General features: G+C 39.3%; 3 non-coding genes across 3 annotated transcripts; 2 read left to right on the top strand and 1 right to left on the bottom strand.

Moving 5' to 3' along the window:
• Positions 1–102: 102 nt before the first annotated feature.
• Trnaa-agc lies at positions 103–175 on the top strand. The gene has a single exon. It is a non-coding gene; the product is annotated as a tRNA-Ala (tRNA).
• A 663-nt stretch (positions 176–838) lies between these two features.
• On the bottom strand, positions 839–910 carry Trnap-ugg. Its single transcript has one exon. It is a non-coding gene; the product is annotated as a tRNA-Pro (tRNA).
• A 237-nt stretch (positions 911–1147) lies between these two features.
• On the top strand, positions 1148–1220 carry Trnaa-agc. Its single transcript has one exon. It is a non-coding gene; the product is annotated as a tRNA-Ala (tRNA).
• Positions 1221–11182: the final 9962 nt, after the last annotated feature.

Here is an 11182-nt window from a genome sequence, read left to right as displayed (position 1 = left end):
AACAAAGATAGTTTAACAATATAAACAAATATAGATAATACTATATTTGCTAAATATATAGTGTAGGAATGTCACGCCATTTTAGTCGCGATGTGATCATCCGGGGATGTAGCTCAGATGGTAGAGCGCTCGCTTAGCATGTGAGAGGTACGGGGATCGATGCCCCGCATCTCCAGGTTTGATTTTTTTGCAACAGACAAACAAATGCATTTCAATGAATTGTTATCAACTAATGCAACTGCATGCATGCAATTATAACATATATTGCTTATTAAAAAACTTAGTATTTGCTTGGTTGTATGTCAGGTAAAACTTGCTATACTATAAAACTGTTTTAGCTTTTCTCTAACAAAATTTAATTTTTATTTCAAAGTGCAAAAAATTGAATTATCCTTTGGAGATGCGGGGCATCGATCCCCGTACCTCTCACAATGCTAAGCGAGCGCTCTACCATCTGAGCTACATCCCCTTGATGACGGAATATAATTAGGTGGTCAATATCAGAAAAAAATGCAGCCAAGTTGGACTAAAAATAACTTGACCACTTTCAAATTGTCAAAGCATAACCTTGGTCAATTACCCATACACCGTTGATTGAATTGGTAATTTAGTGAACAAAAGAGACACCAATTGGTCACCTATCTAAAGTGAAAGGTGATTTTGATTCGGTTTTTTGATTCAGTTTTGTAGCAGCTAGAAACTAGTTTATACATAGTATTTTACTTTTGTTGTAAACAAGACAACAAAGTCTTGGCACTCATGTCAGATGACAAATTGATAAGAAAAAGTTCGAAAAAGCATTGATGCTATTAGTAAAATAGTAAAAAATTGTAATGCCGGGCTCAACCGGGATTTGAACCCGGGACCTCTCGCACCCAAAGCGAGAATCATACCCCTAGACCATTGAGCCGCTTGAATGCATGATCGCCAAGTAGTGAACTAAAGTGAATGGCTAACCTAAATTTATAAATAGCTACAAGCGCATATTTGAATACATTATGCAGTCAACCAGTTTTTGGGTTTAAATTATGCAAGACATATAGTTGAAATACAAGGTCATTTACCCAAAACACGAATAAAATGCTTAAATCAGTGCATGGTAGTTGGTTTCTTTTAAATGTATCTATTTTTTCTGCCGTTTTTCAACGGGGATGTAGCTCAGATGGTAGAGCGCTCGCTTAGCATGTGAGAGGTACGGGGATCGATGCCCCGCATCTCCAAAGGTGTTTATCTTTTTGTGCTTTTAATTATTTTCCTTTCTTTTTTTTCTGTGTAATTAACTGCTGCTGTGCACATAATTTCCAGTTTAATGCACTTGAAATGGACGGCAATTATTTGCATTAGCGTTTTGTGGCTTACCGAGACAAAAGATTGTTTGGGGCTACGCTAAGTGAATGAAAGAATATTAGTGAGGGTTGCTCTATGCAGAAATTTAAGTTAAGAAACTTTGACATTCAACTTTTGTTTATATAAATATATTATAAAAATATATTAGTTATAAATATCAAAGTTTCAGTTGCAGAATTTAAGCAGCTCCCTGTAAAATAAGTTTAGACAGCAACGTAATGATATATACTCAATCCAATGGCTATGCCGCCCGCTCAAATATTTAATTATTCATAACTTTAAACAATCACAGCGACGTCAGCGTTATGCCATATAACCCCAGGGGCAATCCCAGAGTTCCTCCCACCCACCCGTTGCCGTTTACGTTTCAACAAACACAGCACACAATACAAGGGTTCCCATGCAGCCGGCTTCACTCACAAACTGTTTCACCTCCTTTTGTTGCTGGTAATAACATTGTCGTAAAATCATGTTTGGCTTATCGTTAGCCCAGGACGAGACGCGGCGCACCAGGATGCGAAAGCGCGCGCGCTGCATTTAAATGCCAAGCGAGAATGGCGTGAATTATAGTGGCGTAGGTTAAATGCCGTTAGACAGCCACATAAACTACAACAACAACAGCAGCAGTGGGAAACCCTTTCGCTTTTGACATCCCAGCATGTTGGAATAGATTTCAAAAATGTTGAATTTACGCAAAAGTTTTGCCAGCTCTTGAGCACTGCTTTTAATTTTTGTAAAATTATTTGCATTCGTACACGAAAGCTGACAAACAAAGTTCGCTTGCTACCTACTCCTCCTTGTTGTTGTATCCTGACGTACTCCTGGCTCTGGCTTCGCCTGTAGTCTTGTAATTATCACTTTTGTTTGTTAGTTGAACTTTTGCCAGGTCTGGCCGCCGGCTAACATACAAAATTAGCGTAGCGAAATTACTAAACAATATTTGCCAAGACTTTGGAATACTCAAGACGCTCTTGCTCCAACCAAATGGGCAACATATTGTCGCTGCCATTGCTGTTGCTATTGCCATTGTTCGCAACGTAATTTTCTAATTGGCCAAAGTTACTGCCAAGTTTTCTCACCAGCCAGGCAGGCAGCTTGATTTGTTTTTAGTTTCGGTTGCTAATTCAATTTTAATGCATGATTTCATATTAATTGAAAAATGAATTAGCTGCCTGCACATTTGCTTAAGGCAAATTTCAAGCTGAATTTTAAGCTATTGTAGTAAGTTTAATAACAAATTGCATTGGCTGTAATTTGTTAGAGGCTACTGCTTTTATTAAACTAATAATTTATATGAAGGCACACACACATTGTCGTTAAAAAGCAACACATAGCATAGAATTGAGCAGATTTACAAGCGAATAAGAGAGCGTGGGGCAGAGCGTTCCATAAACATATTTAGAGCGATAAAAAGGTCAGCAGCAGTTGCTGCTGGTCGCTTACAGGGGTAAGTCGTAAGTAAACTTATTGAATGTCTTAAGTTTTTTACTTGTGCGCTCGCCTTTCGCTTGTTTTCATTTCATTTTTATGACAACGTTTAGAATTTTGTCTGTATATATTGTTGTCGCTGTTTGTCTTTGGTTTTGGCCACATTTAGAGCGCAGCCCCCACAAAGCCACAGCACGCCCTATTGACATTTGATCTTTATGTTGGCCCTGACTACTACAATCGCATGTTGACTGTGTCGTTCTGTTTGTCTGCAGGCATCTTTTTATGACTCGAGTGTGTTTGCCTTATGGCTTTGCACAAAAAATAGCATACAAGTTATAGAAATCAAAGTTGTTTAAGTCAAACGCGACTCCAGCCTCGCATAAATATGAGGTCATCTGTTATGAACGCGGCTGGCAAAGTCTGAAAGTAAACAAAAGTGCGCTAAGCTTTGCTTGTGTCTTAAAGTGACGCAGGCCTTTGAACTTTAAAGACTAAACTAAATAATTTAGTAATTTATTATGCTAGACAGCCACACACACTAAATTGCTTAATCAAATCAGTACAGCCAATGGGCTGTTAGCTTACCCTCATAAATATGTCAATTAATAGCAGCCAGTATGAGTTTCTTATCTCAATGAAGACATAAACGCCGTGATATCAATTTATGTCAATGCAAATGGCTGCTGGGCCACAGCCACTTGACTGCCCCTGGAACATGTGTCAGCGAATCTTAAGTGAAGCTTATGGCAACTATTAAAAGGCGCAGACAACAACCAACCACATGTCCCTTACAACAACAACAAGCAGCAAAGCAAACAAACATGTGTGTGTGTTGGCTTGAGTTGGGGTAATTAGTTTGCTACACGCTCGAGGCGTGCCAGGCTGCCAGGATGTCGTCCAGCCCGCAACGCCTGCCCTGGCTGCTGGCTGCTGCTTTTGCCGTTATGAATAATTTAGAGAGCGACTGCGTGCAAAAACTTTGACCAGCTGGCTAAAGGTTGAGACAAACCGCAAGCCACAAGTTGAAGATGCTGCTGCACAGATTTCATTTGTGCTAGCTCTAATAATGATTGTGAAGCTTTTAAGTGTAGATTACTCATACGCACGGTTGGCGGCGAGCATTAATTATTTAGCTGCTAAGTCTGTTAGCTTTATAAAGACAATGCTGCTAATGTTAATTGCCTTTGTGTGTGTGTGTGTGTGTCCCCAAAACATAATTTGCATAATTTTCTTTTGCAACAATAAAAATCTAATTTGAGTGTCGTCGTGTCTTGGGCACTTGTAATTTCTTGTTAAATTCATAATTGTTAATTTTGTTGCGGCCACTTTTGACTTGAGTCTGCGGCTTAACTTTAATTAAGAGACAAGTTTATGCGTCCCTTGGCATAATTACAACAACCCAGACTACAATATTTAATATATTTTGCTGTTGCTAAACGGCAACACTTAAAATTAATGGCATACTATTTGCTCAACAGCTGCAAAACATTTCACATAAAAAGGTGTTCAACCAATTTGGCAACTTTCAACTCCCAGTCCACAAGTAAACACAGAACCTTTCAGTTGGCCAGATCCATTGTCAGACCGCTGGCTCGCGTTGTGACATATGAGCGTCGAATATGTTGCAAATTCAATATTTGCCAAACAATTTTGCAATGTTGCTTGTTTTTTTCGGGCTTGTTTAGCCGCATATGTTGCCTGGCTGCCTTTTTTTTCGATTGTGACGACAAGCAAACAAGGCAAACAAAGCAAATAAATGTTAAAAGCATTTGCATGCAGCAAAGTAACTGAAGACTCAACATTGTTTTGAGTTGTGCTGAGTTTTTAAAGCGCATCACACATACGCACTGTGTGTTACCTACGCCCACGGGCTTCGGCTTGGGCTGCAACTGACCGCTTGCTATTGTCTGTCCTTTTATTCGAGCTCTGCGCCTGTTAACGTGTGCTTTGTTTAACGAATCGTGCAAATGCGGGTGGCATTGGGGTTGGCAGTTTATTCTTTTTTTTTTTGTTGCTTTTGCTGCGCATTTATTTGATTATGCCAAGTATTTTATTTTTCAATAAACACGCAGCAATGCGAATAAAACAAGAATAAGTGCAAAACGGGCGCCGCACATTAAATTTTGATTGCTGCCTCATAAAAATCACAGCAAAAGTTTTGAACACAGTCACAACTAAAACAACGATAAGCAAACAACAACAACAACAACAAGGACGCATAACAAATTATGTTGATGGCCACATAATAGCCAGAGCCATGCCCTCAACCCACAGTGTGCGCCCCCCATTGAAACTTTAGCGTCTAAACAGCAGAAAAACTTGGCTAAAATCGCTTTAGGCATTTTGCAAAAATGATGATAATTAGCCGAAAAACCGCCAGTCAGCAAGCAAGCAGCAAAAAAAAAAAGTAAAAGTCAAATCAAAAACTAAACAAAAGTGGCAAGGAAAATTGCCTCGGCTAAAGCCACTCGTGGGAGGAGTGTCAGTTCATGTCCCAATGTGAAAATTAACTTGTAAACGCTTACAGCGCTCAACTCACAGTGGGAAGGCGCCACCGACACCAACGCCTACCATGACTAGAGCAGAGCTGAGCTGAGCAGAGCTCGCGCCCGTCTCCAGGGACTCAGCTAACGATTTACAATCAAGCAAAGCGCCGCCCGCGTCAAAATAAAAACTTTTGCATTTCATTTCGCCTTTTGATATTTGTGTAGATTTCTTTCACGCTACTTTTGGAGTGCGATTAAATTGTTTTAATGGTTTTTGTTTTGCGGCGCCTTCAACTTGAGGGTAGCCAAAACGCTTAAAGTTTGGCGCTTTTAATGACTTCAGTTGTGGTTTGCTAATTGCTGGCAGCAATACAAGTTTACGCAAATTGTTGTTAGAAAATTAAAGCAGGGATTTAAAAACTTTGATTGATTGGCAAGCTAAGCAAACTGAATTATTAAATTGCGCTGCTGCTGCTCAAACAATAAAAGTAAACTTGCATATTTAAATAATATTTGCTATCAACAGCAGCACACGCTGAGCAGCTTAAGGCACCGAGCAGCAGCAGCAGTCCAAGCACCTTTGTCACAGTCAAAAGTCCGAGCGTAACTCTAAAACTTAAGCCGCTTTGGGCGGCAGTTGATAGCCACATATGAATTTTATATAAATGTATTTTTCTATACACAAATGAAGACAATTCTTTTTTAGCCTTTTCATTTTTATGGCTGGCAACTAGCAAGGTTCAGTGGCAGTCGACTAAATCATTTAAGGATTTGCGTTTATCACAAGTCGCCCAACATTTGCGCATTGCACCTTTTTGGCGACAGGAAATTGAATTTATACAGCAAGTGACGGTTGGGGGCATGTGGCATGTGTGGCATGTCAGCAATTCAGCTCATAGCAACGCCACAGGGCCAATAACATTTACGCTAATTTGATAATCTGCACACGCACAAGGGTTAGCCCAAAAACATTTGCATGGCCAAACAGCAGCAGCTCCTAATTGGCTGCAACGGCACCCGAGGGAGTCAACTTGGCTTTCAATGCTGACCAGGCAGTAGCAAGCGGCTGTTTATGGGAATCCCTTTCACATTATCAGCGCGTTATCATCGCATTCCTTTTACTCTTGAGTGCGTCTGTTTAACTGGGCAACTCGGCTTGCGGTCAGCGAGTTTATTATTTGGCATTTTATTTTATTTCATGCTCGCTTATCTGTTTATTTTATGTTATTTTTGTTGCTAAAAGCTGTTACGGCCAAGCTGTGCATCTAATCGGCTTTATACGCTTGACTTACACTCAAATTAGCTGCGGGAGATTTGTTTCAGTTGCTATTGTTTATTGTGGCTGCGTTAAAGTTCTTAAATTTGTAACTTAATTGAATAATAGTTAAATGTAATTTCAATGCTTGTCTAACTTTAACAAGCTTCATATTTTTTATTATTAGCTAGACATGTCTGCAGCCCGGAAATATAGCTACGCCCACTTGGCGTATGCGCAATCTGTGCTCCCTTCTGGCAATGCATATTCATAAGTAACACATACGCCCCATAGGCCGCCTGTTGTGCGACAAGATTTATGTCTGCTTCCTTTTCAACGCCTGCAAATTTGCTAATTAATTAGTTTAAACGCATGCGAGTCCCAAAGGGGCAAAGTAGTTGCTTGCTAAAGTTAGCTAATCAGTCTTTAAGTAACGCCTGCACCCAAAATGAAAGCTGCCATTATTATGTGGCGCGCCACCCACAACATAAAGTACGCGAACTTTTTTACATGCATGTAATTTGTTGGGGCAGCCCTTTTTTTATGCGTACGTCCCTTTGCAAATAAAAAATTAATTTTAACGCATGTTTTTCATGTTGCTTTATAATGAAATTGATTTAAGGTTATTAATGCGAGCACTTGGTAGATTTTTTGGCTGGCGCTCGCCTAAGTAAATGTTTGGCATTTCATAATGTTGGCGGTAACCTTTAACGTCAATTTTATGCAAATTATGTTATTTCTGCTGCGGCTGATGTAGATTTGTGGCCAGAGCAGCACTCAGGAGTCAGTGGGTGTGGGCGTGGCAGGCACCAAAAAGCGACGGGGCGTCGCTCTAAACTTTGTTGCTGAAGTGAGTCTGGTATGTTGTTATTGAAGTTTTCGTGCGTCTCGCTTCTGCTCGCTGCTGCTCGCTGCTGACTTATTCAATAAGCCAAGTTGAAGTATGCCCCATGGCTGGTGTAGCTGTTGGTAGCTGTTGTTGCTGCTTAAGTAAATACCGTGTGCCTTCTACGTATGCAAAAAGTGCAAATAATAATAATAAAGAGTACTTATTGTTTGATTTATGTGTCTGTGTGTGCACAATATAAGAGCGAAGGATGAGCAAATCTCTTTGGAGCTGGGAGCACATAGTCTTTACTTTATCTATGCTGGTCCAAGCGGACAGCCGAGCAAAGAGCTTAGCAAATGTTATAATTGAGTTAACTGTGCATTTAACAAAAGTATATATATTTTTAATTAACTCAGCTATATAAGATGTGAACTATAAGTTGGGAGGTATAAGCTGTGAGCTAAAAATAAAACTTTAACCTGCTCAACAGGTTGAGCCAAAGATTTGAATGATCTTCTGCTAGAGCATTAAACAACTTATAGCAACTACAAAAGTTAAAGAACGTGTTAAGAAATTTGCTAATAGATAATAGCAGTAAAATTTGTACAAATCCGAACTTAAATATATAGAGCAACAAATAGATCACAGCAATTGTTAAGATGTGCGTATGTGTAATATGTGCGCATGTTTAATATGTGCGTATGCTTTATATTACTATATATATTATCAAGATTTTGCGATCGCTTTCAGCCTCATATCATAGCAATATAATTATTTTGTTGTTATTATTGTATACAAGCTTTCAACGTTGCCATAAGAGTTTTCAAGTTATAAATATTTATTATAAGAATATAATTTGAATTACTTTTCAAGTTTGTTGAATAAACTTTGAAACTTCATAATATCAACTACAGTTCGTACACCAGACATTATTACTTAAATATTAGCTTAAAAATCATAACTATCTGAACAACTTTTCTACTACTTACTGTACTTTTACTTTTAGTTACTCCACTTCTCTGTTTTTATACCCACACCACACTTTATTTTTGAGCTAAGCTCAGCCATCAGTTGTTGTTGCTGATGATAAAGTCACCTTTATTTGTCAGTCTTAGCCCAACTGGCTGTCAGTTTAGCAACGTACCAGGAGGCGAAGGCACGTACCAATGTCCAACTTAAACCCAAAGCGTTAAACCGCACACACCTATCGTGTTGATGTTGCTGTTGTTGTCATTGTTTGTTGCTGTTTTGGCCTCTACACCCCGCACCAGCAGCAGATTCAGATACAGCGCGGCACGCGGCGTGCTCGGCACTGCTTGCTAAGTGAGCCATTTATCTTCGCAGGAACCTCAAGCGCGTCACAACAACAGCAGCACTTCCTACACGCGTCATCCAATCCAGGCAGACGCCAATAATGCCGTTCACAAAATAAAACGATTTATATGCCGCAATGCCACGCAACAGCAGCAGCAACAACAACAGCTAGAGGACATTTCAGCGCATTTCGTTTTCGGTTTTTGCCTTATCCCAGGACACATCAATTGAACAGCCACAACAACAGCAACAGCAACATGAAGTAAATGAAACCCCAGGAAAAAACGCAAAGCAAAAAATACAAAAGTAAAATCGAAGATTGCTATCTTTGACGGCTTGTTTTCCTGCCCTTCGCCCATTTGGAGGCGGGGCAACAACCATTATGTATTGGCGTTGAAACAATTTGAACAACCATCGTTTGCAGCCGCCAACATCGACGCGTCGGAGAAACGTTGGCAAAACAAATGAAAGGAAGTCGTTTAAAAGTACAAACGGACATTATTTATCGCCCAAACCATTTAGTTGCTAAAACTACGCAAAGAGCATAAAAAAGTAGCAGCCTAAGTCCAAGCAACAATACCACTTGTTATGCTTCTTCTTATTGTTGTTGTTGTTGTTGTTGTCTAAATGGAAAACCTTAAGACCAACCACAATGCGCTGCATATAATTTCTGTGGACTAGCAATTGGATTTTAGCCACAGCGATTAAGAAAGAGACAGCATAATGGCAAAATGCGAATTACTTGCAACGAGGCGAGCAAATCGATTGATTTTTGCTTGCTTAAGCAGTTTTAGTTAGAAGCGTATAAAGGCAGCAAAGTAATTTACAGCTTATTGGATTGAACTCTCTCTGGGTGGGCATAGGGGAAAAACTTAAGTGTTGCTGTTTCGGAAATACGAGCTCTACTAGTTTATTTTATATAAAAAATGTAAACGACTACACTTTGTCATAGATTTCGATTGAAAAAGAAAATATACTTATACATTTAACAAGATATATTCTTTATAACAATCGTCTTTATACAATAAATTTTGTATCCCTATAAAGTAAGTCTATATATAAATAACTTATGTTAATTAGACCCCAATGTTGAGTCTGTTTAACACTCCCAATCTATAAAGAAAAACAAAAACTTAATTTTTAAATACTTTTAAATTTAATTTTAAATATTTGTTGTGCATAGCTGGCATTAAGCAAATAAATAAAAAAAACAGTTTTACATTTAGTTTGATATATATCTGTTAATTCTTTTTAAATGGCTAAGAATATACAAACTTATTCATGCAACTATTAGTTTTATATCTTTTGAATGACAGCGTAAATTAAAAGTTGAACAAATAATTGCTGCTGCTTGGACTTAAACAAGCAGAAATAAAATTCTATAAATACTATAAAATCTTCTTTGTAGCTGAGTCGGTTAATATAAAACTTGCGCTACTCATTAAGCCAATGTGCTAAATGGGGGGCGACGCTTTTGCATAACCAATTCAAGAGCCAGGCAGGCAGTCAGTGTGAGCCACAGCAGCAGACACTGTCAACGAGTCCAGCAGCACACAAAACCTTGGGCATCTTATCGCCTTAAACCACTTTTAGTGTCAGGCCATGATGACAGCGGTTCGGTTTAGGCCGCGGCGTACTAACTGTGAACATTGTCGCCTTTTTTGTTGCTGTTGCTGTTTTTGGGGGGCTGACCATTTAACGTACTGGCTGTCGTAGTCATAGCATGTTGTCTGTTAACATGCCCAGTGGTCTTGTCGACATAGCGATAAAAAAAAACACAGACACACACACACAGACTGAGACTCAGACTCAAACTCATGCTCAGACAGCTCGGCATTTAGGTATTTTGGCCATAATGAGGGTGATTTTCGTATTTGTGGTAGATTTGTCCACTTAGCAGGATGACCACAGAGCATAGGATTTTGCTTTTTGATGCTGCTGCAGCAATTTGCCGGCCGCTTGGCTGTTAAGGCAAATCATTTGTACTTGCTACAGAGTGGATTATGTTTGCGTGTGATAATGTTAATAATTTGTAATGCCTGCATATATTTTTTTTGCTGGCCATCAACATGATATATATATGCGCCAGCATGCATGACAATGATTTGTGCTAATGAGAGCGAGACCAACTCACATTACCAAACTGTTGCGGGCGCTTATTTAATTGGCATTTTTGCTGAGACGGCGCGTCAACTTTGCTTTTATTAAAAAAACAAAAGCAACTGACGAAAAGGAATTTCCATTTCGTATGCATGCAAATGAAACAGGCCCAAACCCCAAGCTAAGCACAGTTGATTTTCATTAGCAGCAGTGTAACTTAAGTGCGGGTCCGGCGGCCAGCGCTGAAATGTGTACACAATTGTCTACGGATTTTCAATATTATTTGCTGCGGTCTGCGCAGACACCCCAAACAACAAATAACTGAACTGAACTGAACTGGGTACAGACTTATCTTGAGTTCATTGTTGGCCATAGTTGCGTTCAGTTGCGACAGTTCAGAAGGATGTTCATTGTAACCGC

This window comes from Drosophila busckii, chromosome 3R (assembly GCF_011750605.1).
Source record: "Drosophila busckii strain San Diego stock center, stock number 13000-0081.31 chromosome 3R, ASM1175060v1, whole genome shotgun sequence".
NCBI classification, from domain to species: domain Eukaryota; kingdom Metazoa; phylum Arthropoda; class Insecta; order Diptera; family Drosophilidae; genus Drosophila; species Drosophila busckii.
Note: the sequence above shows the minus strand (reverse complement) of the source record. Positions and strands in the feature narration are given on the sequence as shown.